Source organism: Amphibalanus amphitrite, unplaced genomic scaffold (genome assembly GCF_019059575.1).
Source record: "Amphibalanus amphitrite isolate SeventyFive unplaced genomic scaffold, NRLGWU_Aamphi_draft 000513F_arrow, whole genome shotgun sequence".
In the NCBI taxonomy this organism is placed as follows: domain Eukaryota; kingdom Metazoa; phylum Arthropoda; class Thecostraca; order Balanomorpha; family Balanidae; genus Amphibalanus; species Amphibalanus amphitrite.
The window spans coordinates 437,892-446,405 of NW_024882007.1; the positions used below are offsets into that span (position 1 = coordinate 437,892).

The following is an 8,514-nucleotide window of genomic DNA, read 5'->3' on the forward strand; positions in this document are numbered from 1 at the left end:
ACAGTTCCGCTCCCGACTGGACGAGCAGATTCCTGATTGGTTTACTTTTAGTCCAGAGCTGTCATCCAGCAGTGGAGCGAGGTAGGCATCCTGGGCGGGCCTGAAGGCTGGACACGCTCCGATTCACATGGATCAGCCCACGGCAATGTTTTCACGAGTGGATAGGATTGGGGTAGGCATCTCATAATCGAGCTAAAAAAGAGGCCTTAGCTGTCGCTGGTTTATGCTAGTCAAAGTGAGCCACCACTATGGCACCGCAGTCAAAGATAGGTAGTCATCGCTGGCTACCGCTTTTGGCACTGCCAGTTGCTGTGCCATTAGCGGCGACCAGCCATGGACAGCGTTCATAAGACACCCAATCCCACTACCACCTCAGTGACCATAATTATCCCAGGCTTCTCGGCGTCCAAGACGCATCCACCCATGCCAGTGTTCGCACCGTCCTTCGGTGTACTGTCTATGGATGCACGTCACAAGTGCAGCCGGTCACCAGCGTGCACCACTAGTGCACAGAGCGCGTGCTGCACCGTGCACTGTCCGGCGCCGCCAGCCGCCGCCGACCTTGAAGTCGGACCATCCGCGCTGGCCCACAACTCGTTTGGAAGCCCGCCGGTGTCCCGTCGACCGGCATTCGTCGTATTGCGCCGCACAAGATAAACTAATCCGCTGACGACAATGCAAGTCGGGAGGCGATACATATGACGCAACGCGGCACACAGCTGTCGGGCTGCGAAAGCTCGGCACACCATGAGGAGAAACCATGATAAGAAACCGAACAAGAAAACGACGAGGGAAGACCCGACGGGACGAGTGGTGCCGTGCCGGACGCAAGCTTCCCGTCGGACCGTCAGACACGACGGACCGATGGGGTGCCAGTTACATCGGGCTCTGCGTTTTTACACCTGGTGACCTCCGCAGTGACTGACCTCTGTTTGGCCCGGCGCCCGGCGGCCGACGGAGCGGCTGAGACTCCTGTGATGGATTGTGGTGCTAGTGATTGATCGGTAGTGGTGCCAAACGGGTCACCACCGACGGCGTGGTGTCACACTGGCACGGCACCGAGTGGTGAATGGTGACCGCTCACCAGTCACGAGTCGGTGAATGAATGGGGAGCGAGCTGTGGCGCTGGCCGAGGCTGGGTGATTTTTGCTCACTCCTGCGAACAGGTCCCGGATTCCTACCGAAGAACTGGCGTGTCAGAAACTCATGCCTGACGAAACCTTACGTAAGGCACTCTAACGTCTGAAGCCACCATGCGGTGGATTTTTGCTGAACTTGTGGTTTATAAACCGGTTTGGAGGTCGCCATGCCTATAGCATCGCCATGTTTCCGCAGCAAGGAATGGCCAACGACGTGTCGCTCTGTTTATGTATTTCTACAGAGTGTAGGAAGTTTTCGACGCACAACTCACTGTATGTCTGACGTTTAAAGGGACACTCCCACCTTAAAGGGACCCTCCCACCTTCAAAAAAGTAAATGAATTGGCATGAAAGTGATGTCGCTCGGTTCAGAAAGAGCAAACACGAATATCTACCAAATTTCATCGAAAAATATTCACCGGTTTTCAAGATATTAGACTTTTACTTTTGTTTACTTTTTGGGATCTCCGCTGTTCCTATAGCGACTTTATTTGAAAGTGCGGCATTTGTTGCGCGCAAAGCAGCATCTACCACCGCGTGCTACAAAACGTTTTAGTCAAACATTTAAAAATCGTTAGATATCTGCGCTGACGTCACACATTCAGAGGGGTATACCTATGCATTAGCCCCTCTGAATCAAAATGCTGCAATTTTGAAATTCAATATTTCCGATTTAAGGCATTTCTCGATGTTGTGAGTGCCGAAACCGGTAATTGTGAGCCAGGGACCCCATTTTGGCTATCTCAACTCAAATCTAATGTTAAGGTGGGAGGGTCCCTTTAACATTAGTTTTGAGATGAGATAGCCAAATTGGTGGCCATGGCCTGCAAATACCGGTTTGGGCACTCACAACATCGAACAATGCTTTAATTCGAAGATATGGAATTTCAAACTTGCAGTTTTCGGATTCTAAGGGGCTAATGTATTGGAATGCCCCCTTAGAATTTGTGACGTCAGCGGAGATCTAACGATTTTTAAATCTTAGACTAAAACCATCGTTAACACGTGGTGGTATACGCTGCTTTGCGCGCAACGTCTGCCGCACTTTAAGGCTGCCAAATTATTGCTTCCAAATAAAGTCGTTAGTAACAGGGGAGATCCCAAAAAGTAAACAAAAGTAAAAGCCTAATATCTTGAAAAGCAGTGAATATTTTTCGGTGAAATTTGGTAGATATTCGTTTTCGCTCTTTCTGAACCAAGGGACAACATCACTTTCATGCCAATTCATTAACTTTTTTGAAGGTGGGAGGGTCCCTTTAATGTCCATTGCTGAGCAATAAAACAGAATTTCGACATTCCCAGAAAATGTACGCTCAAATTAGCTGTGAGAAAAAAAATAGACGCCCAGCCATATCAACGTTGGAACAGGACGCATTGACAATGAATGCATTTTAGACAAACCTTTTAATTTGTCCTGAACCTGTAACACCGCTCTAAAGGTATAATGTGATGTTCGACCACCGCAATTAATCTGACCAACAGTTGATACTGGCTCCAACTCTTCGTAATTCTTATGATGCATACCTTGAAGACAAGCGAAAACCACACGAAGTCCGCAAAGGCAAAAAGCTCGCCTTTATCCACTCCAAAGGACACCGTATGAAAATGCGTGCAAGCTACGTCGTCGTGTTATCACAGCATCGATAGCCGCGTACGGCCGCCGACGGCGACATTCCTTCACGAACGACACGGGACCTCCCGTCAACAGGGTACCACTGGATCAGCTGATCGGACAAAAACACACCAACGTCCAAAAAAACACACTATCCTGTAGGTACTAACCTGTAGGCAGAGCCGGTGTCGCCGGGCCGGTCAGCTGGTCCGATTTGGCACGGAGCTCCGACCTTCACTGAAAGTACGGTCACGGCCCGTGCCAACCACCGTTGTCCGCCGGCCACCTGAGCTCCTGGGTCGAATCAGAATCTTCCGAAGGTGAATATCACCCTTCACACTCGGACACTCCTTTCTAGAACAGCCTGGTCACCGTCCTGTCCTTCTCACGTGGTTGGCAGTTGCGCAGCTGCGGCAGCGGCGTATTCGCAATCCTCGCGGCACCGGCGACCAGACACAACTGACTGGCCGGCCGGCCGCGTCCAGTCGCGCCGCGGCCAGGCGTGACGTCATAGCGACGGCGGCGGTCCGCGCGGCGGGCCCCCCGGGCTCGCTGAGGTCCTTCCGGAAGACGGGCTCGGAGAGACGCGGCTGTGGGCCGCCCATCGCGGGAATCCCGCCCAGGTGCGTGAGTCGTGAGACATACTGCGCCGGGGGCGGGCCTCGACCTGTGGAGGGAGGGGAGGTCACTGGATGGATTCAGAACCGGGACGGAGACGGGAGACGGGAGAGCTCAGAGTGAGAGGGAGAGAGATGGACGCAGAGGTGCGGACGCTGAGCTGGCGCTCCTATATGGGTCACGGTCATTAACATGGGCACAAAAACGGTCTTTCAATTATGCTTTCGACCTGGTTGAGAGGATATGATAAACACATACCTACATAAGTGGCTCTACGCTTCATATCATCTGTGAGCATTTTGATACAGTCACAAACAATTCATACTTATTGATATAGTAGTCAATCATTCGGCCTTTTTTCAACCGTCACTGTGGTAAACGAAGTCCGTGTACCGTGTTTGTACATACCTATGTCTCTTTGTACTCACCTAACCAAAACGTTGGGCATATTCTCTTGTAGCAAGGCAGATGAAGGTGCTGGTTATCAAGACCTATATCAATATGATACCGGACTTAACCACTTGATATCTGAGTTTTGGACCCTGAAAATTGAAATACAGAAGAACAAAGTCAAGAGAATAATCACCCCCAGCTCACACGTGAATCGGCCTTGCGCACTGCCTTGCGTGAATAATCACGTGGTCTTCCACGCCACATTTGTTTCAAAGATTTGCTTCCAGATTGTTTCCAAATGAAGAAATTTTTATGCAAGGGTTCATGCAAATGTATAATACACGCGCCCTACGTAAATCACTAAACAAGATTAACGTTCACGTTGACTTGTGCTTGCAAGAGATTGATTTAGAGGTCATTTCCCCTGTTTAGCTCGATCACAGTGAACTAAAAAGAAGACCGGCTGGTTGATCCCAAAGCCCCGATTTCCAGCTAACACCGGACTGAAGGGCTTTCCCAGCCCCAGCCACGTCGTCTAGTCACGCCGTCTACCGCCCTCACTCCCCCTCCCAGTTTATACCCGCTGTGTCGGCTTCCTTTTCATCCCCACCACCTCCGACCGGGGCTATCGCTCTCCGAGTCCCGACCCCAGCGCTCGCCTCTCCTCAGCCTCCGGCGGAAAACCCAGGCCGGCCGGTCGTGTCGCCCATCCCCCTTCTATGACGCCGCCGGCAATGCCGTAACACGAGCAGCGCACTGCCTCCTCCCTCCCATAGGGGTGCCCGGCGGCATATGTCACGCGCAGTTCTGAGTCAGGAGTCTTCATTGAGGCGTGTTTGTGACACTGAACTCTAATATATACTGGAAGGAGCATCGGTGGCTTGTTTTTGTCCATCGATTTCCGCCATGTCGTGTATACCAGAAATGTAAATTACATGTACGGTAGCAGAGGTGCAGTTTATGCCGGGTTCACACCGGATTCCGGGCCGGCAAAATTCCGTCTGCCGGGCCGGAAAATGGCCAATTCCGTGCCGGAAAATTGAAAGCTGGTGTGAACCGGCAAATCTGGCAACTTCTTTTGACCGGTCCGGCAGGCCGGAGAGCCAGATTTTCCGGTCCGGCAAGAAGTTGAAATCATCTCAACTTTTGCCTTGCCGGATAGCCACCGTTTGTAATATGAAATTAAGGCACGAGGGAAATAATGTTATGTTTAAGCGCTACAGGCCCAATTTAACCAACGGTGCCCTAATAGTCTCGCGAATTTTCACGAGAATATAAAATTCAAGCGTATTTTTGATTTGACGGCGTTTCATTTTAATTTCAAAACTCTATATAGGGCCTTGTTTCAAAACATTTGCATCTCAAACGGAGTGATAGCTACACTTCTGTTTTTGTATTTCACATAACTCATGGCCTTTTCAAATTATATATTAATTTCATTGGTTGGAAAATATCCATGACTATAATAAAAAAGATAAATATTATAAGGAAGCGGTGAAAAGGGCGAATTTGTGGAACAACATTGCGGACGCGCTGGTTGTAGAAGGAGCGGAGCCAGTATCTGCAGAAGAGATTAGCAAGCGCTGGAGCCGGCCACAGGACAGGTAGCACAATGTACGTATTGCTAACTTCCGTCGTCTACGAAATGGAGCCAGCCGAGCAGATTCCGAAATCTACATTCTACAAGACGCGCTGACAATTACACTTCTCTGCCCTCGATGCCCTCCTACACAAGCACATAGCAGCTCGGGAGGGTGGAGGCAGTTTTGCCATTCAATCGCAAGAAGAAGATTCAGGAAATGCGATGGTACTGAATGCCAAGGATATTATCCCGCGCCCTGCTGGGGTTGGGGGTATTATTTTGAACCCTCCCTGCTGTTTTTTCGCGAATATCTAAAAACGGTGGCTGTTTTTGGCACACCTTATCATGCATCTTGTCTGCACATGTTGTAAAAATTGTAGACCAAGGTCACTTAAGGTCAGGTCACCAGGTCACTTCAAGTGAACTCACCTCATACAAAGTTTTAACGTCTTCCATAGCTACATCGAGCGACCGACCTCTTTGAACCTCTCAGCGATTGATGAGGGCAACAATATGTACACAATTTAAATGAATAGCTATCTCGGAATTTTGATATCGGTGACCTAAGGTCAGGTCAACTTTGTAACCTACCCATTATAAGCCAATGGGAGAAAATCGATGCCAAGTTATGCGTTGGCTTGTTATAAATCGTCGACATTCGACCTGAATATCGGTGAAATTCGGCTTTCCATGACCTCTGGTGACCTGACCTTTGATTTGACCAAAACAGTGACCAAATTAATTTCGTCATTATTTTTGACACTCGAACGCCGCCTTCCCCGTATCGCTACGTGGCCCAAGAGCCGAGTTAGAAGGGGGTGCTGGGGGTGTTAGACACCCCCAGCAAGGCGTGGAAATTTAGGACCCCCAGCGGGGCGCGGGTTATGGCGGCAGAGTTCAGTGACAGTCAGATGACCGATTTTGAGACCCAGCCATCTACATCAGCTAGCGTAATATCAACCTCGCCGTCTCTAATGCGCCCTGCCCAGCCCTCAATTCCTCTTTGTTCACAAGTGTTTTTAAACCAACAACAGCCAAAGCGCGATTGAAATAAATCAGTGTCTTTTTGTCGATACCTAGCCCGCATGCTGTAAATGTGAAATTGTATTAATGTTGCTAATATACCTACCAGTGAAGGATAGATGATTTTCGGTTGGATGGGACTGCATCAGGGACTTGTAAAGCCGTCACACAAGTATGTTCGATTTAAAAATAATTCGCGCGATTGCTTGGTACCTACTTATCGTGCTTAGAATGACATTTCCGGCTCGACTTTCCGGTTTTCCGGTTCTAGCGACTTTTTTGACATCTAGCGACAATTTCAACATTTTGGTGCCGGCCCGGCAGACGGAATTTTTCCGGACCGGAAAACCGGTGTGAACCCGGCTTTAGTGAGAGGTACACTTCTCAAAACTGCTGCTGTTCATGCTTGCAGTTTGCTTGCAACGATCAACTTTTCACACTTTTCAAGACTTTGGTATACACAACATGGCCGAAATCGTTAGACATTCTGGCCCATATACGGCTAAGGCGACTGCCTGCCCTTGGTTTGTGAGTTGTAAATTCCGAGCCAGGGTTACCAAAGCTTGGGATTTGTCCCAAGATCTTGGGATATTGAACCCGACCTTGGGACCTTGGGATTCAACAGCAAACCTTGGGATTTGTCCCGAGCTTACGACTCCCGCTAATTTTAGCACATTTTTTTAATCATTGGAAAAAGGAAAAGTATTAATAAAGACCAAACAAAGGAATCAGGAACACATCTAACACAACTTAATTGTTTGTTTTTTGTAAACCGTCCTTTTTGGACGAACACAACCGAGCGTTCTTTCGTTTGGTTTCACTGTACCTTACCAAGCAACCAACGAAGCACGAATAAGTTATCCTTATTTGACGCGTCTTCACTTTGTTTCTCCCGTCTCAGCTCTCAAGTGAGACATTTAGCGAAATACCCAGTGGCTTCCGCGTCGATTAACACCCGGCCTGGCCGCTGTTTGCGAATTGTGACGCCCGACGGATCGGAGGCGGATCCAGCTCAGAGTTTTGGGGGGCAAACCATAAAATTTATCGATTCTTTCCATGCCATCGTCCATAGGCGTAATGTTCAAAATTATGCCGTTTGGGGGGGGGCAAATGCCCATTTTGCCCCCCCCCCCCCCCCTTGGATCCGCCACTGCGACGGATCATGCTTCAACTCGTAAAACCCAGACAGGTAACTTGCTGTGTCTCTGTACCTATGCCTGCGTGTGTAACTGTGTCGAATGCAAGTTATGTTAACGATATTGATTTATTTAGTCAACCAAAGATTTGAAAATATGTCAAATACACTTTATTTGCTCTATATTTGGTTTCTATAGACCTTGGGATGCACACTGGGCTTTGATCCTGTCGACCTTGGGATATGGAGCTCGATTTTGGGAAATTCGCGCGGCGATCTTGGGATTTAGAAAAATTCCTGTTGGTAACCCTGTTCCGAGCGGCTCACGACGGAAGCCGTTCTCAAGACCGTGACGTGACGGCGAGGGTGCGACGATGATGCACGAGTCGGGACTCGGGTCATTTGTTACGTGGCAGATGAGGTCATGTGAGATTCTGCAGAGGCTCACCACTGTACTGGCCGCCTATGGAATCCTTCATGGGTTAGTTGATAGAATGAATGATGTTTGATCGTTCATGGCTCATATGCCACATCAACATAGCGACTCGGATTCACCGTATACCGCATGAATAAGATGATCACTAAATGCATACGCAGAGTAGTTATAAAAGTGTTACGCATCGTCGTCTTTGACTTTCTTTCTAGGAAGAATGAAGAACCCTAGCCTACCCACATCATGACAGTTCGAGTAAACGGTTCTTAGTGAGAAAAAGGTGTGCCATGTCATGTGAACGATTAATTGCGTTTTTGTTACCGTGTAAATCAGACGACACAACACCGTTCGGTGAGCTCCAGCTTAGACATTGAGTCCTGCTTACTAAACTTGTAAAGCGAACGACTGCTACCTATTTGGTCATTTCGTAAATGGGTAAAACGGTGTTCGCTGAATGCCACATTCCATTGACGAAACATGTCGGTAAGCGCTGTATGGCACGCTTACCTACTGTGTTCCGTTCCATGTCAGGCAGCCTTAACCGCTGACCAACTGATGAACCTGTTCATGTAATGGTCC

At 48.9% G+C, this 8,514-nt stretch overlaps 1 protein-coding gene across 1 annotated transcript in view; it reads right to left on the reverse strand.

The window, feature by feature from the left end:
• The window catches only part of LOC122393043 (ATP-binding cassette sub-family C member 8-like), a 42,795-nt gene extending 39,585 nt beyond the window's left edge, over positions 1–3,210 (reverse strand). Inside the window, exon 1 of the mRNA XM_043388624.1 lies at positions 2,922–3,210. The gene's annotated coding sequence lies outside the window, so the exon portion shown is untranslated. The remainder of the gene's footprint in view (positions 1–2,921) is intronic.
• Positions 3,211–8,514: the final 5,304 nt, after the last annotated feature.